The sequence below is a fragment of the Pinus tabuliformis genome, chromosome 9, assembly GCF_031772625.1.
Source record: "Pinus tabuliformis cultivar Carrire ecotype Pingquan chromosome 9, CPIR1, whole genome shotgun sequence".
Classification (NCBI taxonomy): domain Eukaryota; kingdom Viridiplantae; phylum Streptophyta; class Pinopsida; order Pinales; family Pinaceae; genus Pinus; species Pinus tabuliformis.
Genome location: NC_142307.1, coordinates 1401556352 through 1401581401, shown reverse-complemented (window position 1 = coordinate 1401581401; position 25050 = coordinate 1401556352). Strand labels below are relative to the sequence as shown.

At 36.8% G+C, this 25050-nt stretch overlaps 1 pseudogene; it reads right to left on the bottom strand.

The window, feature by feature from the left end:
* Positions 1 to 3336, bottom strand: part of LOC149153784 (DNA replication licensing factor MCM6-like) — a 32076-nt pseudogene extending 28740 nt beyond the window's left edge.
* Positions 3337 to 25050: the final 21714 nt, after the last annotated feature.

Here is a 25050-nt window from a genome sequence, read left to right as displayed (position 1 = left end):
CATAAGGTTTATAGTATTAATCTTAGACTTTAATATTTATTTTAAAATTTATATTCCTTCACTTTATAATATTAATTGCTCGTGTTTCATATTATTCCCATGGGTTTATAATCCCTTGGTTTATTAGTCCCTTGCATTTATGATATCAATCCCTTTGGTTTATTAATCTAATGGTTCATATTCCTAGCGTACTATATTATTCACAAGATTTATAATAGTAATTCTAGGCTCTAATTTAAATCTCTTGGGTTTCAAAAAAAATTCCTTGGGTTTATTAATCGCTTGGTTTAGAATAATATGTTAATTATGTTATAGTTTGAAATATAACTATTAATATAATATTATATAAAAACATAGTATTATATTAATATATAGTGTAATATTAATGTAATAACCATATTATTTCTTAAATCATTACTAACAATTACAAATTTTTAATTTTTAATAGCCATCTTTACATTATACACCTAATAATTATTAATGTGGTTTATATAAGCTTATCGGCATATATCAACCACATTAATAATTATTAGGTGTAACTATACTTCATATACACCTACTGGCATATATCGACCACATTAGTAAATGTGGTTGTGCTAGTTGTAGATTTAAAAGATAAAGATTCGATCATGAAAAATGCAAGGGCATTGAATGACCGTTGCCACCTGCCAAGGACAATGTAGAACCCAATTTTCCCAAAGCACTAGATAAAATAGATTATAGTTTACACTTGGATATGGTGAAAGGAAATATAATTAGAAACCATGACTGAAGTTAATGAAGCATTTAAAACCTTATGCTAAAAGCTAACGGGATGAGAAATCTTACTTGTCACCAACCCTTGCCTACTCAACAATCTTAGGTTAGAGAATGACATTTAAAGACCGTGAAAGAGAACCAGTAGGCATCTCTTTGGATGTCTCTTGCATTCAAACTCTTTTCCAATCTGCAAAATTGATCTCTTGATGAAGAAAAGCCCATATATCTTGATTTGAACAAGTAACATTCATACAAATAATGGGTTGAAAAGCAAGATCATGGTTAGAAATTGTAGACAGATAGAATATCTATAGAATTTAAATCTGGGAAAAATTTCAGAATGTTCCATAAGAAATTCAAAGAAATGTGAGTTCTTTTCACATAAAGTCTTTGCTTTTTGAATATCTTCAATGAACTATGTAGGGATTGTGACATAATGAACAAATACACATTTCAACAACTAATATGGAAATGCACATTACCAGTAGATTTATTGTAATAAATAAATAGGTTCCAGATATCAGGATTAAATAAGCATCGATTATCACGTTATCAACCAGACATTGGGACTCAGGAGCAGGCTCCAAACCATTTGAAGTTCCCTTTTATGGTCCTCATTGTCTTATTCGACAACTAGATTTAAATAACAATAATTCATAGCAACGAAGATAAAGGACAATGAATTGCACTACCTATGTGTATTTAAATTGCTGCTCCACATTTTTTTATCACTCCTCCACAATCCAAGCACTTGAAAGTTCGCTGTAAAATCTCTGGATGAACCTCACTAGTTCGAGTCATAACCCCACTTATAGATACTCGTTTCCAAATTTCAGCAATGGTTAAATATCTTAGCATGTAAACATGAAAAGCCTCCATTGTAAGAATCCAAACAATCTCGTGTTTCACTAAATGATGAAAGAAGCATGTCACCTTTTCTTTAGATCTATTCTACACACACAAATGGAGTGACCATGGAATTCAAAAGCATTAAAAGCACTGAAATGCTAGTAGTCTCAAGTCTAAACCAACCTTTTCATCAAGATAACAAGATAACTTTTCTAAATAGAAGGATTATCATAATGTTGCTACAAATTGTAGATATTGAAAAATCCAAAAGATTTTGGCCACTAGTAGAGTTGCCTGTTTACTGAGGAGGTATGGTATTGGATAGATCTTTTTACAAATATGATCACAACATAAATATACCAGTAAGTTAGTAAGCTATCATTGGGGTACTTGATGTTGCCACAAATCTGTCTAGAGCGTTTGACGGGTAACTGCGATGGCCATTCTACACTTCCCAAGGTCACAAATATGTGCTAGAACTTTGGAATATCTACGCAAAGAAAGGGCCACTGAAGGTAATTGATTCTTTATTTGGGAAGTATAACTATCCAATCTTTGGCTCATCTATTTTCTTTAAGAAGAGATTGCGAAAATCAAGATCCCATGACTATGCTCTATTTGCATGGATAGGTAGGGAGAATGTTATTTTGATGTGAAAATGGCACCAATATTAGCATGTAGTCTATGAAGGGATGGCAACTGCATCCTTTTTAGTAACATAAGGGTCAAGTTTGGGTAAATTTTAAGGAAAACTTCTTTTCAAGACAAGATATTTTGTATTTTAACAAGAACATAGTACATAAAATTTGGGGGAAATGTGACTTGATAGACTTATTTTTAAGGTGAGATACTTTTTATTTTGACAAGAACCTAATACATAATATCATTGACAATGGGGAAACGACAGTGAGTTTTATCTACCTCCTCAAAGTATGAATATTGTAGAATGAAATATTGACATCCTTGTTGGGATCATCATCTGCTATATATGTAGGCATGTGTTTCATTACGAATCTTTTGCATGCATTTTTTAGGTATGGCTCAAACTTGCAACACATTGTATGAGTAAAAAACCAATAAACATTTTAGATATAAATATAAAAAATGGTAAAAAAATGTGAATAATTGAATATATATATATATATATATATATATATATATATATATATATATATATATATATATATATATATATATAACAGCTGCCATAGTGTAAGGAAACAAAACAACCAAATTGAGAAGAAGTAGCATGATACTCTCACACAGTAGAAGTACATAATATTATTTATATAAAATAAAATTATAGAAATTTAAAGGAGAAATATTAAAATAAATAAATAAATTCCTAAATGATGTGCTCAGATCTGTAATGGTAACAATGCTCTAAATAACAAAATGTCCAAAACAATAAAGATAAGGGAACAAAAGCCCAGAATACCCAACATAACGAAGACGAAAAGATCTAGATCCACGATAATGAAATGAAATAAGCTAGGTATACCACAACAAAATAACAAAAATCCAAATTCAAATCCAAAACCATGGTAAAAGAAAAGCTAAAATAAGTGAAAAATGAGAAAAATAACATTTTCCCTCTTTTACAGACCTTAAATACTCGTCTGAGATGGCCTACTACAATGTACCGTCAAACTGCATGACATGAATGAAATCGACATATAAAGTGGTGGACTCCCTATTTTTCATTGAATCCAACCCTACCTCATACATCTTCTGCCTTCATGATTCTTCTCCACTTACAGTAGAAGCCCCCATGTCCACCGTAAACTTGATATCAAAAACAACCATTTCAGAAAACATGAAACCAACAATCAAAGACCACATTGAACAGAAGTTAGTGAAGAGATGGAGTTACGAATTCAGAATTATAAAAAGATATTGTTGGCCCATTGGACCTTCTGGTCGACTGGAACTCCACCAAAGGACACAAGGATGTTTTATTCATCGACAACATACGATGATCTTTCTACTTCAGATGATTTTCCCCTTATGCATGCCTTTGGATGGGCTTGTGTCCCTGCATAGCCCCTGTATTTGGGTAACAAAGTACCTCTACTCTAACCTCCATTTGCTCGGTCTTTGCTTGCTTTTCTCCACCCAGGCATTTATCAGTGCTTTCTCTCAGTTCCTTCTAACCACTCGAGTTGGATAGCAATAGTGATCAACCACCAACAAGGAGGCAAGCAACGATAATGTAGAACTGAATATGGGGGCGAAAACAATGCCATCCATTCCAGGGTTGTTTCGATCCTTCTCTTTTCATCAGAACCAGGTAATGCAGAACTGAATGCGGGGGAGAAAACAGTGTCATCCATTCCAGGGTTGTTTCGATCTTTCTCTTTTCGTCAGAACTAGGTAATGGAAAACTGAATGTGGGGAGAAAACAGTGCCATCCATTCCAAGGTTGTTTCGATCTTTCTCTTGTCATCAGAACCATTTTTTTACCGACAGAACCATTTCATAACTGACTAGTCGAATTAATCCAACGACCCAAATTATTTCTATCATCTAACACCCAAATCAATGGCATACGAAGGTACAAGTGGCATGGCATGGGAGTTCTTCCTAGAGGAAACGCCTTACGTCATAAGTATAATTAAAATATTTTACATGACATGTACATCGAGACATTTTATCTACCCAAATTAAAATTGTTTTTTATTATTAATATATTTTTAAGTATATGTCAATATTAATTAGTATTAAAATATATTATTGATAACCCTCATTGAATATCTTTATTTTAACAATTCTTTTCTATGTACAGATATATATGAAGTTGGTATCGACATAAATTCATTAACATATATCTTCGAATATTTTATTTAAATATATTGAAATATGAAATTTAAACATGTTACACAGTTTTTTCTTTTTTACTTCTAATTATTTTAGAGCATATTTTTATTTATTTATTATAATCAACCTTAGTTTCTATTTAAAGCATAATTTATTTTAAAAAACATAGGTCAATATGACAAAACCACAGATAAATTTAGTGTTCCCCTCATACAAAGCTATAATATAATATTAAAATATATTATATTTTTATATAATAAATTATATTATTTAAATATAAATATTCAAATTTAACCTATAAAAATAATATTACCTATTTGCAAGTCATTAAGTGATTATTGTGTATAGAAATGGAAATAAATATGAATTAATTAAAAATACTACACTGAATTGCACTAATATAAAAGGAATGGACTTTAACGACAACTTAAACTAGTGTTTGAGATATTATAAAATATTAATATTTAGGTATGTAATCGATGATATTTAATAGTTCATCTTTTAATATTTTGGTCTGTTATTGTTGTGCTGATAATTATAAAACAATTTTTATTTATGGGTGGTTATTGATAGTTAAGTTATAGAGATGGTTTGGACGTGAGAAATTTTGATTTTAAATAAATAAATTAACAAGATTTGACTGCAAAAAAATATTTTTATTCTAATACATTATCAAAAAAAATAATATAAAAAATATTTAAAATAATTTCAATTTCAAATAAAAAATAACAAATTTAATTTAAAAATAATTTATTTCATCCATTCTAAAATATAATTCAAATTATTATAAAACACTTTACAATCTGTTTTATTCATTTCATTCCACCTTATCCATCTATCTACTCCATTCATTTCATTCCACCCTATCCATCCATCCAAAATCATTTCCCATAGCCATAGCCATTCATTTCATTCCTCTCTCCATCTGTATGTGTAATCCCCCTTAAGCCCCTTTCACGGTTTCATTTCCGATCTATTCGCAAAACAGTGGATATTCAAAACATGAAATTATCCAAGGGTTTGGCAGGTGGTTCCTGCTGTATGAACCACCCAACGCCTTATCAAGCTTGTCCTCTCTAAAACACATCCTCTGCTCTCAGTGTGGACTAAACAGTTAAGAAGATGCTGCAATTGCCATGTAGAAGACATGAGACGTATGGAACAAATCGTGATTCCAACTACGAGTTCTTAAATCTAGAAGGAATCTCCGCGGACTAAGGATATCAACGTTTGCCAAAACCTGGACGTTCAAAATGACCGCTATTCGGAACAACTTTACCAAGGGGCTGCTGAGAACGACACCCAGGCGGGGCATAATTGCAAGGAAGAATCAGGAAGCCCCGTGGCTGCTAGTATGCAAACCCTGAGGTTGATCGTATCGGTCAGCTGTGGACTGGACACCCCCGTTTTCTTAAAGGAGGCTGGCGGCTACAACTCGGATCTTGAGAAGCAAGTTCAGGCCGTGCAGGCACTAGGAGATTGCTACTCAACTAGAGTGCTCATGATACTTGCCAAGTCTATTTTAAGATCTGCGTGATAGGTCCGAGAATGAGTTCTCGCGCTGCTTAAGCACGAAGGTGGTTATTCCCATAGGTGGAAGGAAGAAGAGAAAATGGCACACCATTGCAGGGTGGGATGTTTCGAAATATATTGTCGATCTGATCTGGAATATGCAGATCAATGAATTCGGGCTTAGAAATTTGTTTTAATTCATTCGCCCAGCGAGAAACTCTACTTTTTATATATCCCTTTCGTTTTGTTTACAACTTACATATTACCATCACTAGTAATGAAGAAATAAAACTTTGATTTAATAGGGGTTCGTAAATGGGTCATTGAATTACAGGATTATTTCTGCAAGTGGTGTGATCTAACAAGGGGCTCGGACGTCTCGTAGCGGCAAGGGCAATGGAGCCACAACAAATGGCATGGTTAGCAGGTCCAAAGCATAGATTCATTTCAACTACGTGACAAGAGATGCTTTGAGTGCCAAAGCTTGAGGCAGTGGTGTGGGTGCAACAGGTGGCATCTTGAATTCCAAAGACACAAACGGTGTTTCAATATTGGACTATGTAAATGGTAGCGAAGAAGACGGATGTTTCCGCATTGAAGTTAGTCTCGGGTGCTAGTGTAAAGCTAAGGTTTACCATTACGAGAAAGAAGCTTTGCTGAGACGGCTTTCCAATGATATGGGAGTTTTAGATCTTAGATGTTAATAAGTTCTAAACCTGGGCATGTGTGATGGACTGTAGTTTCTCCGAAGATTTGAGTTGATGTTACTGGTCGTGCCATTGGAAGACCACGAGGGGGATTATAGGAGGGGGTTATCAGCATAGGCCACTTTTATGGTTTTAGTATTGGGATCCTACGAGCCTGGTGCAACAATTTTAGAGTTCACAAAGCAATCATGGCTCTGGATTTGTAGGAACGTGCGAGACTGGGTCTGTAATGGGTGCCGGAGGATCAATCACGGATGGTTTGAATTTTCAGGGATGTTGAGGGAGAGATTCGTAGCAATAAAAAATAATTAGATTAGTTCACTAGGAATCTGCCAAATCGGTACGTGCAATCCACCTGCGGCTGTAGCCTTTATCGTGCCTGTCTTTTCCAATTTCTCCTTCCTACTAAATGAAGGTGAGTGGGAATCATTGTCAGCTCTCTCCTATTCTAGCATCCGACGTGGAAGAATTATTCAGTAGCTGGGGCAATTTATAGGCATCTATTTACGGGTGGGGAGGCTGCCTCATTTTCATGCCATGAGCCGAGCATGGTGGGACCACTTTCTATTGTCCTATTGCAGGTCGTCCGCTCACCGGATGGTAGGCATGCAGGACGAAGGGTCTCCACCCCCGAGGAGTTGATAGGTGCCAGTGCCACTATCAATGCTAAAAGGGCGGCCATGTCCGGCCTTTTACAATACCAAAATTCATCTGAGGAGGGAATAGAGAATATGCATGGAGAGCTCAGAAAGGGAAAGGGAAAGAGAATTTTTGGAACAAGATGAGGCTCGAAACCGAAAAAACACCTTCTACAGGTAGTGAGGGGAGCGACCATTAATTTTGGGAGCAGGGGCATATTGGGATAGTATTGAGCGGTTGAGTCATAAGGCTTTGGTGGAGAGGTGAAATCACCTTCATATGATGGGGGATCAGATGAAAAAGAAAGTGGGCGGAGGAACATTGGGTGTTAATCTTAAAGTATAGACCGAAGATTAGCATTATTTTCAATGGTTAGGTCACGTTTCACTTACTGAATTTAGAGGAGGCTGAGCGCATACTAAAGGAGCCATGGGTGAAGGGTCAGGGTTTTCTGATAATGCAAAGATGAAAGGCGGCCTTTGACCCATTTGCTGAAGCACCTTACTCGCATTTCATCTGGGCTAAGCTGCCAGGGCTTCCTTTGGAGCTTTGGAATGAGGAAGTGATCAAGGAAATTGCAAACAAGATTGGTAGTTATTACCACTGGGACGACGATTCATTCGGGTAGCTAGATAAGAGGATGGCATGGGTGCTTATTGGGGGGAATATGGGTCAAGGGTTGATTACGGAGCTTGAGATCTGTTGGAGTGGCTTTTCCTTCTCCTTGGCCATCGATTACTATGGCGTACCTTTCCGTTGTCTACACTATCATGAGACAATCATCTCATCGCTGCTTGCCTGGGTTTGACAAGAAGGGGAGAATGTATGAGGGGTTCTGGGTCGACACAATCCTAGCAGTTGGGTCGAAGGGATGTGCCATTTGCTACACACGGACCAGATTCAAGGTTCGTCCAGGAGTCGAAGGAAGCTCAGGCTTTCAATAACGATGCTGGTGTAGGTAATTTTGCCTTTTGAAATGACTGTGTTATTAAAATGTATGATGGTTTTGCACATGTTGCATTCCAAACTTCTGTGTATCAAGTAGACTCTAGCCCTTCAGAGGGGACTGGGATGGATAACACTCGGGATGAATGGAGGATTGCCTCGGACTTTCTCGACATGGGTGATGCCCTAGGTGAAATACCAATGACTCAGAACACATCCTTTCCCAGCTGGCCTATTATTTCTCCACAGGGTGGGGGCGGTGGTCAATCTCACATATCGGCGCCTATTATTTCTCCACAGGGTGGGGGCAGTGGTCAATCTCACATATCGGCTCCAATCGATGTGAAATCCATGAAAAATTCATTGTCGCCTGACCGAGAGATGGAAGCTCTCATAATTTATGATGATTCCCTGGTTCCCCTGACCATCAAGCGGTCTTTTTTCCAAGACCATGAGACTGCTGACGAAGGGTCTAGTCATCAAAATGTTACCCTTGTTGAAAATGTAATTTCAACGCAGCCGTACTGCGCTCCCCAAAACCGCCAGCATGAAACCACAAACCAGCTTGAGGGATATCACACCGCCATCCAGCGAAAAGTAGTTTCCGTATTTTTGGCTCCGATGCGATTTGGTGAAGACGCGTGGCTCTCACCTGACATCAGCATCTCTGACATATCGGGAGGTAAAGCTCAGCATTAAAGTGGCTTCCGATATCGTTATCCACCGTCGGATTTACTCCATCGCTCTCCACCGTTGATCCACCAAAGTTGCATACGAGGTGCATTAAAAGGCTTGCGTGGATTAAATTTTGGTTGACCGCCGTAGGTGAAAGTGTCATGGAATTTAATGTTGCTACGTAGATTTAGGTGGCCCTTTTTAATATGAGTATGGGCATGTTTTAGTATATGTTTTTTTTTATATATTTTTTATACGGCATGTATTAAAATTTAAAAATTGTATGTAATATGTTCATGTTTGTGTGTTGACTTTTTATTATGTGTATGGCACACGGGAGGTAAAAGTAGTGTGTGTGTTCGCAGCAGCGAAAGAGAACCAGAAATGTATGCACAGCAGTGCACATGATATACTTGGTAAAGTTCTGTTTTGACTTTTGTAATGGAACGGTGGTGAAATGAGAATGTTTTTTGTGCTGAAGGTGTTGTAATATCCATGAGCGCATTTTTTTTGGATGTAAATGTAATTTGTTTTTTATTTACAGCAGCGTGTAAAAAGAGTTTTACACCAGTGAATGTAAATGGAGGCTTTACAACAGTACATGTTAATGAGAATTTTTCCAGCAGTGTAAATTCTCATATGGATACAGAGCAAATGTTTTTTTTTGTCTTTATTGAATAGAAATCTTTTATGGTGAAATACTCTGTTCCTCAGTGAAATTTTTTTAAGCTTCTCTGTGCACAAGAGGATCCTGTGGAGGTAAAACAGAGCATTACCTCTGTGTGATTGAATGTTTGGTTTTTGGTATTTTCCCCATCAAAAATACCCAACAGTGGTATCAGAGCAGGCTCAGGCTCTATAAAGAAGTTAAAGAAGCTGAAGGGAGAAGGTTGTTGCTGCAGCAAAACTTCTCAGGCAGACAGAAGACTCAGACAACGAAGGATTCAGGTATTCTTCATAACTATCTTGTTTGTTACTAAAGAGACAGTCAGTTTTTAAAAATACACAGTCAAGGAATGGCTAGCACAAGCACTGGTATGGGTATGTTTAATACCCAGCTCCCACAGTTTAATGGGAAGAACTATGACTACTGGTCAATAACTATGAAAGCCTTGCTTGCTTCCCAAGACTTATGGGAAATAGTTGAAGATGGTTTTGAAGAACCAGCAGATGAAACTGAGTTCAATGCATTAACTCAGGGAGAGAAGGATCTGCTGAAGAGTAATAGGAAGAAGGATTCAAAAGCCCGTGTGTTGTTGTATCTAGCAGTAGACCAGAGTATATTTCCAAGGTTAGCAGCAGCTAAGACATCCAATGAAGCATGGGAAACCCTCAAGACAGCCTATCAAGGCATGGAGAGAGTGAAGACATCAAAACTACAATTGCTGAGAAAGGATTTTGAGAACTTGAACATGAAGGAGTCAGATAACATTGACTCATTCTTCACTCATGTGATTGGTGTAATCACACAAATGAGAACTCATGGAGAAACCATTGAAGATAGAAGGATTATGGAGAAAATATTGAGGGTCTTACCCTCAAGGTTCGATGCCATAGTCACCACCATTGAAGAGACAAAGGATCTCTCAAACTATTCAGTTGATGAGCTACATGCATCACTGATAACACATGAGCAGAGGTTGAGTAGGAATGAAAACTCATCTCTTGAGCAAGCCTTCAAGACCCAGATGTCCTTTGGAAGAGGAAGAGGTCAAGGAAGAGGAAACCGAAGAGGAAGAGGCAGAAGCCGGAACAGAGGTGGAAGAAACAGCCCATCAAATGCACAAGGAAGAGGCAGCAATCCAAATCAGAACCAAGGTCAAGGCAGCAGCCAACAAAGAGATCAGTATCAGGCTCAAGGACAAAGGTATGATAAATCTAATGTTCAATGCTATTATTGCAAAAAGTATGGACATTATGCTAGTGATTGTAGAAAGAAACAACATGATATGAACAACAGACAAAATGCCAATATTACAAGAGAAAACAACAGTCAAGAAAATGTTCTGTTAGCTTGTAACATGGCTGAAACACATAGTGTGGACATATGGTTTTTAGACTCAGGTTGCAGCAACCATATGACCGGAAACATAGCCTTCTTTTCTGCTCTAGATCAGAATGTGAAATCAGAAGTCACACTAGGAACTGATAGTAAAGTGTCTGTTATGGGAAAAGGAGAAGTAAAAATATTTTCAAAGCAAGGAGAAAGGAAAACCATAGCAGATGTATACTATGTCCCCGGAATGAGATGTAATCTCTTGAGTATTGGACAGCTTGTCCATAAGGGGTACGATGTTTTCTTTAAAAATGATGTATGCACCATCATGGATATACCACCCAGCAAAAGATGCATTGCTGAAGTGAAGATGACAAGGAACAGGATGTTCCCTCTCCGGATCAGGGCAGACATTAAGAACAAAAGGGAAATGGCAACAGTCACCCAAGAGGCCTTCCAAAGCGTGCTAAAGGATGAGAACTGGTTATGGCACTTGAGATTCGGGCATCTAAATTTTGGAGGCCTCAACTTATTGAGCAGAAAAGGAATGGTAAAGGGATTACCATTGATAGAGAAACCGGACAGCCTATGTGAAGGCTGCATTTTGGGAAAACAACACAGAGAAAGTTTTCCATCAGGGAAGAGCATAAGGGCAAAGACACCCTTAGAGATTATCCACTCAGATTTGTGTGGACCAATGCAAACTCCATCATTAGCTGGCAGCCTATATTTCTTGACATTCATTGATGATTTTACAAGAAAGACTTGGATATATTTCCTCAAGAACAAAAGTGAAGTCTTTGAGAAATTCCAAAATTTCAAAGCACTTGTGGAGAACCAAAGCGGGCTGCACATAAAAGTTTTGAGAACTGATAGAGGAGGTGAGTATATCTCCAATGAATTCTTAAAGTTTTGTAGAGAAAATGGAATACATAAACAGTTAACAACTCGGTACACTCCGCAGCAAAATGGAGTTGCTGAAAGGAAAAACACAACCATCATGGAGATGGCAAGGAGCATGTTGAAGGCAAAGCATTTGCCAAATGAGTATTGGGCTGAAGCTGTACATTGTGCAGTTTATATATTGAACAGGTGTCCTACAAAAGCAGTCTTGAACAAAGTGCCAGAAGAGGCATGGAGTGGGAGAAAGCAAGGTGTCACCCACTTGAGAGTTTTTGGGTGTGTGGCCTATGCACACATTCCAGATCAGCTAAGAAAGAAGTTGGACAACAAAGGGGAGAAGTGTATCCTTGTTGGATACAATGATGAATCCAAAGCCTACAGGCTGTATATCCCATCTACCAAGAAATTTTTTGTAAGCAGGGATGTTCAATTCATTGAGGAAGAAGCTTGGGATGGAAGCATAGAGAAAACAGTGAATGTTAAAAACTGTTTATCTCATGATGAGGATGAAGAGGAGGTGGCTGAAATGGATCCCCAAACAGCAGCACCAACACAAGGACAGCAAGGGACACCATTGAGGATCAATGAGAGTGCTTCTCCAAGCACACCACAAGGAGGAAATTCAAGTGCATCTTCAAGCACTTGCACACCAAGTGAACGAGGTAAGAAGTTTAGAAATCTAAGTGATATTTATGAAGAAGGAATGAATTCCTTATTTGCCTTGTTTTGTCATGTTGATGATCCTATTCATTTCGAGGATGCAATCAAAGATAAGAAATGGATAGAAGCTATGGATGAGGAGATGAATGCCATAGAGAGAAACAAAACATGGGATTTGGTTGAGCTACCAAAAGGCAAAGAAGTCATTGGTGTGAAATGGGTCTACAAGACTAAGAGCAATGCTGAAGGAAAGATTGAAAGGCATAAAGCAAGGCTGGTTGTCAAAGGCTACAAGCAGCAGTATGGGAGAGATTATGAGGAGACTTTCGCCCCGGTTGCAAGAATGGAAACCGTGAGAGCAGTGTTGTCCATAGCAGCACAAAACAAATGGAAAGTCTACCAAATGGACGTGAAATCAGCATTCCTAAATGGAGTGTTAATGGAAGAGGTTTATGTGGAAGAGCCTCTCGGATATGAGAAGAAAGGTGAAGAGCACAAAGTGTGCAAATTGAAGAAAGCTCTTTATGGGCTGAAGCAAGCGCCAAGAGCATGGTACAGCAGGATAGATTCATATCTATTAGAGAATGAATTTGACAAATGTGAAGGAGAACCCACAGTCTACATCAAGGAAAAGGATGGTAAAATTTTAATTGTTGTCTTGTATGTAAATGATGTTATTTTCACTGGAAATGATATTTATCTTATTGAGAATTTTAAATCAGTCATGAAGGATGAATTTGAAATGACTGACATGGGATTGTTGAGATACTTCTTAGGCATAGAAGTAGATCAAAATGAAAAAGGAATTTTTATATCTCAAGCAAGATATGTAAATCAAGTTTTGGGCAGATTTAACATGCAAGAGTGCAAGGCAGCCATCACTCCCACAGTGATGGGATTAAAGCTCAGCAGAGAGGACAGCAGCAAGGATTTTGATCCTAGCTTGTATAAAAGCATTGTGGGCAGCCTTATGTATTTAACAGCAACTAGGCCTGATTTAATGTATGCTGTTAGTTTAATTTCCAGGTTCATGGAGAGGCCGAAGGAGGCACATTGGCAGGCAGCAAAGAGAATTTTGAGGTATGTCAAAGGTACCAAAATGTTTGGAATTCTATATCATGCCTCAGAACATTCAGATTTGGTTGGATACACTGACAATGATTGGGCTGGAAGTGTAGATGATCGGAAGAGCACTTCCGGTTATGTGTTTCATATGGGTTCATGAGCCATTTCATGGGCTTCTAAGAAGCAGTCCATTGTAGCATTGTCTACAGCAGAGGCTGAATATGTGGCAACTACAGCAGCAGCATCTCAAGCAGTATGGATGAGAAGAATGTTGAGGAGCTTAGGCCAAGAGCAGGCAAAGGCGACAGTGATTTTTTGTGACAATAGCTCAGCTATTGCATTGTCAAAGAATTCAGTGTTTCATAAGAGAACGAAACACATTGATACAAGGTTTCACTACATCAGAGAATTGGTGAACAATGGAGAAATTGTCCTAGAACATTGCAGGACACAAGAACAGGTTGCAGACATCTTGACAAAGCCACTGGATCAGAAAAGCTTTGAATTTTTGAGGAAGTGTCTCGGTATGACCGAATGCCCAGCTGTTGAAATTAAAGGGGAGTGTTGAAAATGTAATTTCAACGCAGCCGTACTGCGCTCCCCAAAACCGCCAGCATGAAACCACAAACCAGCTTGAGGGATATCGCACCGCCATCCAGCGAAAAGCAGTTTCCGTATTTTTGGCTCCGATGCGATTTGGTGAAGACGCGTGGCTCTCACCTGACATCAGCATCTCTGACATATCGGGAGGTAAAGCTCAGCATTAAAGTGGCTTCCGATATCGTTATCCACCGTCGGATTTACTCCATCGCTCTCCACCGTTGATCCACCAAAGCTGCATACGAGGTGCATTAAAAGGCTTGCGTGGATTAAATTTTGGTTGACCGCCGTAGGTGAAAGTGTCATGGAATTTAATGTTGCTACGTAGATTTAGGTGGCCCTTTTTAATATGAGTATGGGCACGTTTTAGTATATGTTTTTTATATATTTTTTATACGGCATGTATTAAAATTTAAAAATCGTATGTAATATGTTCATGTTTGTGTGTTGACTTTTTATTATGTGTATGGCACACGGGAGGTAAATGTAGTGTGTGTGTTCGCAGCAGCGAAAGAGAACCAGAAATGTATGCACAGCAGTGCACATGATATACTTGGTAAAGTTCTGTTTTGACTTTTGTAATGGAACGGTGGTGAAATGAGAATGTTTTGTGTGCTGAAGGTGTTGTAATATCCATGAGCGCATTTGTTTTGGATGTAAATGTAATTTGTTTTTGATTTACAGCAGCGTGTAAAAAGAGTTTTACACCAGTGAATGTAAATGGAGGTTTTACAGCAGTAAATGTTAATGGGAATTTTTCCAGCAGTGTAAATTCTCATATGGATACAGAGCAAATGTTTTTTTTGTCTTTATTGAATAGAAATCTTTTATGGTGTTAAAATACTCTGTTCCTCAGTGAAATTTTTTTAAGCTTCTCTGTGCACAAGAGGATCCTGTGGAGGTAAAACAGAGCATTACCTCTGTGTGATTGAATGTTTGATTTTTGGTATTTTCCCATCAAAAATACCCAACAACCCTCAAGAAAAGGCGGGCTCCCTGTTTCAAGAAAATTACTGAGTGCAATCACATTGAGCTATCCCCTTCTGCTGATCTCGAATCGGGAGGGGTCCCTTTTGGCATAGATACATGATATATTATTCGGCATATCATGATTTCTGATTCCCATGGTTATCGGGTCCTTAAAGAGGGAACGCCTGCCATAGGGGTTCCCCCATGACCATTATTTCCTTTAATATTAGGGGGTGGGAGCGCCCCATAAAATCTACTCTCTTAGGGGTTTGGTTAGGTCTCACAACCCATCCTTGATTCTCCTGCAAGAAACCATGTTTGAGCAAGTTAAAATGGTGAAAGCCATGCTTGTTGTCTGTCCTCATTGGTATGCATGTCTAACTGATGCCAATGGGCATTCGGGGGGATCGGGGTAATGTGGAATCCAAGCATATTTGATCTGGTGGCATACAATTCATGTGTAGGTATCATTATGTCTAGATATAAGAGAGGGACGAACATGCAAATAAGGATAACAAATACATATGCACCTTATTCTGGCCGTAAACAAAATTGGGACCAGGTGAAAAAATCTAGCATTGTTGGGTTGAGCTTGATTATTATAGCTGGATATTTGAACTTCTCCTTGGGGCCGACGAAGATTTGGGGCAACAGGGTGAGAGAGGACATATTTTTGCCTTTCTTTTAGGATTGGATGAGGGATCATGCTCTGGTAGATGTTGTGCCGGACCCATTTGGTCGTACATGGAGGAACGGGAGAACTGGAGGAGAAGGAATTACAAAAAGGATTGACCGATTCTTAGTTAGCTATTCACTATTCCTCCACCTATCTAAACTGGAATCTTTGAATCTTTCAGCAAGAATATTGGATCACAATCTAATTATGTTGGTCGGGAGAGGGGATTTTGATAAAAGAGCTTACCATTTCAAATTTAATCCAAGGTGGCTGCAGATGAAGGACTTTGAACATCTTGTTTATTCGGTGTGGAATAGGCCTTTGAATTCGGGACCCATGGACTATTTGACTGCAATTTCCAACAAGCTCTCATGGTTGAAACAGGAAGCCCGTGGGTGGATTGCAGGGAAGAAACATGATGAGGATAAGACTCTTAGGGACATTGATGTATCCATATGGTTGATCAATGATCCCAATGACCCCCTTTACTTCTTTGAATCATATAGGGAGAAGATTATTGAGATGGAGGGTATTAAACATTCGGTGCTACTGAAACATGAGGAGGACATTTGAATGAAGAGCAACGCAATTTGGGTTCAAGTAGGAGATAAGAACTCAAAATTTTTCCATAGACAATTTAACAATAGGAAGAGCATTACTTTCATCAAAAGCATTTGAAATGAAGAAGGAAATATCATCTCCTCGCAAGCTTCATTGGAGTTGGAGGCAATGCACCATTTCCAGAATCAATATAAGGATCAGGATTTAGACTTCCAGGTGCAAAAAGAATATATCTCTCATATGTCGGAGTTGTTCTCGGGTGAGGATAATGATATATTGTGCAGGCCGATCTCTAAGGAGGAACTGGTTGAGACTATGAAAGAATCTGTCAGGGCTAAAAGCCCTGGAACAGATAGTTGGGGGGTGGAAGTGTTTATCCATTTTGCAGATTTCATGATTCCCGATCTACTGGCAGCGATTGAGGAGTCTAGGATAAATGGCTTCATTCTTGGGGCTATCAATTCCACATTTATCACTCTCATACCCAAGGGGAAAATCCCCCAATCATTTGCAGATTCCCAACCAATATCACTATGCAACAGTGTGTACAAAATGATATCTAAAGTGATTGCTAGAAGATTGAAGCCGATTCTGTCAAAACTTATCACAGAGGACCAGTTTGGGTTCATCGAGGGACGACATTTCCATGACACTATTGGTATTGTTCAGGAGGTTATGCATACCACCAAATCCAGGAACCTAAAGTCTTGTATTCTTAAGGTAGATTTGACCAAGGCATATGACTGTGTAGACTGGGAATTCCTCAAAATGATTATGATAAAAGTGGGTCTATCCAATTCGATCATTGGGTGGATAATGGCATGCATTAAGACTACGCATTTTGCAGTTATGATAAAAGGTATGCCATCCAAATTCTTCTCAGCAAACAGGGGCTTGAGGCAGGGATGGGCCCTCTTGCCTATCCTGTTCCTCATGGTCATCGAGAGTCTCAACAGGAAAGTGCGGGATGAAAAAGTGATGGGGGCAATCTCAAGTATTAGAGTTTAAAAAATGATTGACATTACTCAATGTTCGTTGACGACATCCTATTTAGCGGTCCAGCTACCATGAATGAATGGATTGCTATCCATTGCATTATTTATTCATTTGGAAGGGCTTCAGGATTGTGCATGAATTTCCCGAAATCACTTCTCATCCACAATGGGAACGCAAATTTAGTGATGGATGGCATCAGATTGCACTTGGGTGTCAGGATGAGACATTTGGATGATGGGTGTACATATCTGGGATTCAACGTGAAGCCCAACAATTACTGCAACAAGGATTGGGACTGGTTAGTAGAAAGGTTCCAAAAGAAGCTTGATGGATGGACTAATAGATGGTTTCCTATGGGAGGAAGGATGATATTGTTAAAAGTTGTTCTTCAAAACCTTGCGGTATACTAGATGCATCTTTTTCTATTGCCAAGGAAGATCATTAAAAAGATCCAATCTATTATGGGTCATTTCATTTGGGATGGGAGATTATCTTGGGGGAAGTATCATCTTGTTAAATGGTCTCTCATTGCTAGACCCATTGAGGAAGGGGGATGGGGTATTATATATCCATCAACCTTCAATAGTGTTCTCATCATAAAGAACATGTGGAGGGAATTTTCGGGCTCAGGTATTTGGCCAAAGATCATCACTGAAAAGTACATGTATGGACAAACTTTCACTGCTTAGATTTGGGGAGGGGCCAAGAGGAAGTCTAATTCATCACATATTTGGAAGAATATGATGAAAACATTCAGTGGATGATGGGATCGATGCGGTGGGAGGTAGGGTTTGGGTCAATCATCAAGATTGGACTGGATGAAATTAAAGGTATGGGGAGAAATCACACATTATCATCTTGAATTCTTCATTTCTTGCATAACAAAGAGATAATCTATCTAAATCAAATTTTCATGCATGATGATTTATGCATTGATCGCTAATTTTGGAAAGGTTCCTGGGATATTCAACTTTCTAGGGGGATATTTGTGAATGGGAAGAGTGTGTTATCAATCTGAGAAACGCGGGAATCTCTCTTAATGGTCAGCAGGATCATATGTCTTAGGGGGAAGAATTAAAAAGGTTCACCCTTTGGTAAAAGAAATATACAACGGAATCCCTAGGGAGGAGATGGGGAATAGAGGTAATTCCTGGATTCAGAAAATATGGAAAGGGAATATCCCCAACAAGATCAAGTGTTTTTACTGGTTGGCTATAAAGGACAGAGTATTGACATGGAATAATTTACTTAATAGAGGTCACATAGGGTCAGGGATATGCCTCCTTTGTAAGAGAAGTTATGAGGATAATGTTCATCTATTTCTGCATTGCCCATACACACATGTTGTTTGGGAGGGGGTATTGGATGCTTTTGGTATCGTGCCAATTAAGCATTTTTAATCATTAAGAAGCTACTTATGGAAGTGGTTCAAAACTCATGATAGATTTAGATTTCTATCACTGTATCTCATATGGACCATATGGCGGAGCAGGAATGCACTCATTTTTGAGAACATGAATCCGATAGTAAGGGAGGATGTAATCAAAACAATTGCATACTTCTTGGGAGCTTGGTCCAACTAAAATTGTAAACAAGCACAAAAGTATCATTTGGAAAGACAAATCGCATAAATTCTTTGTGGAGTTCTTTGATGGAGCGTGCTGCAAGAGGAAATGTGGATGCGGGGCATACATTGTCACTGAATTGGGAAATTACTATCACTTTTGGTGGGAAGGGGGCTAGGGCACGAATAGTAAGGAAAATATCGTTGCACTATGGGGAGTGTTGATCGCAGCGAAATGGATGGGATTGGCGAGCCTACAGGTCTTTGGGGATGAAAAAGGAATTATAGACTCGACTAAGGGACATAATAAATTCAATCCTCCAATTTTGAGAATCTCGATGAACTGCATCAAGACAATGGTATGCATGTTCAGGAACAGAACTAGACAACTGACTTACTATCCAAAAGAGGCATTGAACAAGGGATTAAGACAAACGCTGGAAGAATTAACTTCTCCAAGAGTTAGGGGATAGTGTTGGGTAATACTAAAACACACGAGGCATAATTTTTTGTAAAAAGATGTATGCATTTCGTGTTTTCTATTTATAATTTTGTGTGGTATATGGTCTATGAAGGACCGATAGTGATAGTATCTAGAACTAGAAGACGGTTATTGGAAAATAAGACAAGTTTCACTTTTTTGGATGTGTTTTATGCTTAAAAAGCAAACTGAAAACCAAGATGCATCATAAATGCACTATCTGTTTTATACATGTATTAATACAGAAGCTTTTTTTTTTCCTGGAAAAAAAAAAATCGTGGATATTCCAGTGGAGGTACGGGAAGGGGAAGGCGAAGGCGAAGGCGAGAATAATGAACGCTATCTTCACAGACTTCGAAAGAGGATGGACGAGTTTTAGAAACTTATTATATTATTTTCTTACAGAACCCAGATATGGGATTATTAAACTTAGGTTGCCTTAACTTCATTGAACATTTGCGGATTTTTTTGGGCAGAATTCTGCCGTGTTGGCATTGCTTACCCGAGATCGAAGTTCGCTACGAACATCTGAACATCGATGCAAATGCCTACGTAGGAAGCAGAGCGCTGCCCACGCTTATCAAGTACACTGCTAACATGGTTGAGGCATGGTTTGCGTACAAAATAAGCAGAATATGTAGACTATTATGAGTTTTACAGATTTTTGTAACATCTAGACTTTCTCTTGATTTCCAGGCAGTTTTGGGGTCACTTCATTTGTACTACAACAACAAGGCAACCATGACAATTCTTCATGTTGTCAGTGGCATCATCAAGCCCAACAGGTAAAATGAATTTTATTCTTGATTTCATGCCAGTTTCATACCGATACCGCATTCATTACCAGTTACAAATTCAGTCCGAAATCCTTGCCTGCAAATCTCTAACCCTTTGAAGCTCTACCTAAATTTGACTGGATGAAGAATACAAGCCAATACACTTCGTGTCTATACATAAATTGCAGGCGTAGGGCCTTATATCATGGAGGTCAAATGAAAAGCGTCTAGGGATTTATATCTTGGCAGCCAAAGGAGACAATTTTGTTGGCGAAGTTTGTGCGGTAAATTTTGGCGAAGCAGAATTGGCATTCTTAACCAGAAAAATGTACATCAGGTTAGCTATTACTTCAAATACTAGAAACTTCTTAATAGGCAAATGATATCAGGGTTCGATGTTTCTTTTTTAAATGCTATTTCATTTTGATGTAAAAGTTAATTTAATAATTGCTCTTAAATTTTATGTCAAATATTATATTTTATTATTTTAGGTTTATAAAATATTTAGGTTAAATAAAATTTATATATTAAATATATTTGAGGTCAAATATTATAATTTATTATTTTAGGTTAAAAAAAATTTAGGTTAAATAAAATTTACATATTAAGCATATTGTAGGGCATTTTTGTGCTACTATTTTTTAAAAATACATGTTTAAATAAAATTTGAATTTAAATACATTCAAATAAGTTTGGGTTTAATAAATATATTAATTAAGTTTATTAATATAGTTGTGTTAGTTGTTAAAAAAATAACAAATTATACAAATAATAAACTAAATAACATTTATTAATGTAATCGTGCTAGTTATAAAAAAATTAACAAATTACAAAAACAATTTAAACTAAAAATTCTTAGATTCCTAAATATTTTTCAAATCAATCATTTATAAGAATGAGGACTACTAAATTTATTATAACCAGTAGTTTTTTACTATTAATATTATAAATTTGTCTTAAATATATTTATCACTTAACATCTAATTCATCACGCTAGTTTTTACCTAATAGTATTATTATATAAATTAATTATTTACTATAACTGTTAGTTTTCTACATAATATTACTATTCAACTGCTAGTTTTCTTTCTAAGTCCCATTGACTAGGTCAACCCTTGCCTTTAATATTATTCTATTAGATTATATTATTATTTAATTAATTAGTTGAGACTATTTCGATAATAAATAATTATTTATTACATAACCACTGAATTTTTAACCAATTGATTTTATTTCCTTGTCATGAGGATGAACCACATTAGTTGGTTCGAAACGTGGACCCAATCCTTAGGATGTATTAATCCTTTCTCAAAGATAATAGTTAAGATTAAAAACATTGTTTCTATAGAGACAATATAAAACAATGAATCGAGAAAAATCTCACCATTAAAATGAATATAGAAATTATTTAATTAAAATTGAATTTCAATATCATTGATTAATTCATAACAGGTTATAGACTACCAACCTCCTAAGGTATAAGCAGGTATAACACCCTTTAAAGAATTACTAAGGAGTTATGGCAGTCCTTGAAATTGCATTTATAAGCATTGATTATAAAAATGTTCTAACACATATTGGCATAATCTTTGTAAAATCTATAATCATGCAACCCCTATTTTAACTTAATAAAAAATAGCTCAATGAAGTTAGATCAATGGAGTTAGTTGAGATCTATCTTTAATTTTTTATATGCATTTACTAAAAAAGAGATTATGCAATACTTGAATTTTGAATGTGTTTAGCTGTGGGTTTTCCTATATTGGGAGTATTGTACAATTCATGGGTTTTTATTTAGTTTATTTGATATTTTTCTACATTGGCTAGATTATCCAATCAAAATATATATTAGAGTATTTAAAACATGGATTTCTACCCCCATACAAAGATAACAAAACTCAACATTCCAAACTCATAATACTTCATGTAAAGGAGTCATTGACATGTAAAGAAGTTATGTAAAATAATTGAAAATGAAATATAAATCGTATTTTTAAATACCAACATTTTGTATGTCAATATTGTACAATTGTAACTTGAAAGAGCTCATTAAAACCTCAATGAAATATGTACAAGAGGTAGATAAACTAACCAGGGATGAAATGCAGCTTTGAATGGAGGATGGGATATTGCAAGCTAATTATTCTCTATCAAGATCACAAACCATGATGGAAGATATCTCCTCAGATGCATACTACACATAGAAACAATGTGTCAAAGTTCTTAATTAAGAAAGAAAAATTGATTGAATGAAAATAGAAAATAAATCTCATGTATGGAGACTTTGATTCAATGAAAATAGAAAATAAATCACATGTATGGAGACTTTGATGCCCACTCATATAATAAAACATAGAGAAATGCATTATGACTTAGACTAGAGATAATTTTTTTAAAGAGAAGAGAAAATTCTTATTAGAAAGAAGCTCAAGTTGTAAATCAAACCCTAGAATTAGGGATGAGAGTTTAACCACCAAAATCCTTGTTCTTATGTATACAAATTATCAAAAATGTTTAGTGGATGTTATTAATCCTAGATGTTGAATGGTTGGTCAGTTACTTTTTTACTAACTTGGTTATTGAAATTATAAGGATTCATCTTATTTTGCACATTATCCAACCTTGCTCTTCATGATCAACATCACTTTGTTTACATCGATTATTAGGAAAAGCCCTTTTGGAGAAATATGTAACACCTTCTTTGCAATCACAACTATAAAGGAAAATGTAATGGGTGATTGACCCATGATGAGGTAGGCATGAGCGTTCGGTAAAATTGGTGGAACAATTTTTCCTAACTTGTAGCAAATACACATAAAATTTTCTTGGTGGGAAAAATAGTCTACAAAATTTCATGAATAACATTACCGTATACTTTGAGAAGTGTCACAAATGAGCCACAACATTAACACTGAAAGCACCAGGTCTATGCCCTTGAGTTTTTTGCCATGTTGCTGAAAGCCTTTGTTGATCTCATTGAGTGTAATCTTTCGAAACATGAACACTCCCATCACCTAGAAATTTAGTTCACTTTAGCATAGGCATCATCCATTTGCACTAACAACTGGAAGACTACATTTTCAATGCAATAATCTATAAAACATACCATTAACAGATATTTCTTGAAGAAAATAGAAGCATGTTGTCAACCATCTCATTCACAAGAGAGAGCTTGGAAATCCCCCCGTTTGGGCTACCACGGTTGTCAAAAAAATTCAAATGTGATTCTTCATCATAGTTCCATATCTTGGAAATAAAATAAAATAAAATAAAGTTTTCTATGCAAACTTAATGAATGACCTTCCAGAATCCATAATATATCATTATACATGCTAAACATCAAAGCAGTGTGAAAAATATTGTTAAACATATTTTTTGGTTGAAAATTATTGCATGAAAAAATAAAAAATAATAATAATAATATAGACCTTGTTGTGGAGGAAAATGTCAACTCAAACTTATCAAATAGGGAATTGTGCTCACCAATATCTACATAAAGCACAATATTTATATTCCTTCATATTAAACATTTTGTTTGAGCAGTATAACACCCCTACCTTGTGTACTACATTTGTAAACCTAAGCTAAGTTAAAGTTAGGTGTGATATCCTCCCTGGTGTGTTAAATGTTGTAAACCTAAGCTGAGGGAAGCTAGGTTTGACACCCTCCTTTGTGGGTTAAACTATTCTACACCTAAGTTGAGGAAAGATAGGTGATATGTAATATGAAAAGCAATGTATTATTAAATAAATTAATAAAATAAATCACTTGGAGGGTGGAGCACCAAGAGAGAGGAGATGCTTGCCAAATCCCATGAGGAATGGGATAGAGATGAATCTTTCATGATAAGCTTCTAGATGTGATTCTAGATAAGATTGGATGGATTGGATATCCATCAGATGGATGGGAGATAAATATCCATCAAACATAAAAGCTTTGCGGGAGATAAAGGCAATATTTTATGTGGAAAAGCGTCGTGGGAGATAAAGATGAGATTTTCCGGATAAGACCTAGGCAAATGGAAAAATCCATAAAGCAGGACGTCGCTAATGGTAACTAAATCATGAAAGAGGGTATTAAATACCCAGTGCATTGGTCAATTGAGGACAGTTGATCCTTGGCAAGATCTTCGGCTCGGGGGGAATTAGAGGTGATTCATGGCTGGGTGGTGGTGCTCCTCCCTTCAAGTGAGGTTTAGTTGGTGTCAGTTGCATGGAATGTTTAGTATGAAATTTCTTACTCTCTCTCTCTTGTTTAGTTGCATATGATTATGCGAAGATTGTATTATGTTCTTCACTATGGAAATGCTACATGAATTACTTATGCTTATGTGTTAATAAATTTAATGGTACTTTCCTCTATTTTGATGAGATTCACTAACATGATGTGTGTTTTATAGTCCTTACATACTATGAGTTAAATCATTTAGCTGAGTTAAGTCGATGGTTGATTTCTTGTCTTTGATAGTTGGAATGCATAAAGCATTCAACTCAAGAGCTTAAAAGTCGTGTTGAATAATAATATAGTATTGGTTATGCCCTGGGTGAGCTATATCAATAATCTTCTTCATAAGCATGTTAGATCTAATATTCCAAGTAATATCTTACGCTCTCACTTTGGTACTGGATGGGGAATTGTGCAAATATTCTCACATGTGCATGTTGGACAAGACATAAGTAGCTTTCATTGATGCATGAAGACATTAAAGATGTTGTGAGAATCGCATGTCATGAAAGTACGTGATTTTACACCCAGGGTATATGACTCCACCTTCATCTTTTATTTCAATTATGATTCTTGGTCACTAAATTCCTGGTGGCTGAGAATTCTTAACTGTAACTAAGACAAAAATTTAAAATTTTGGGGTCTAAAGGTTGTTTTTCCTGGGTAGGCTAAAGAG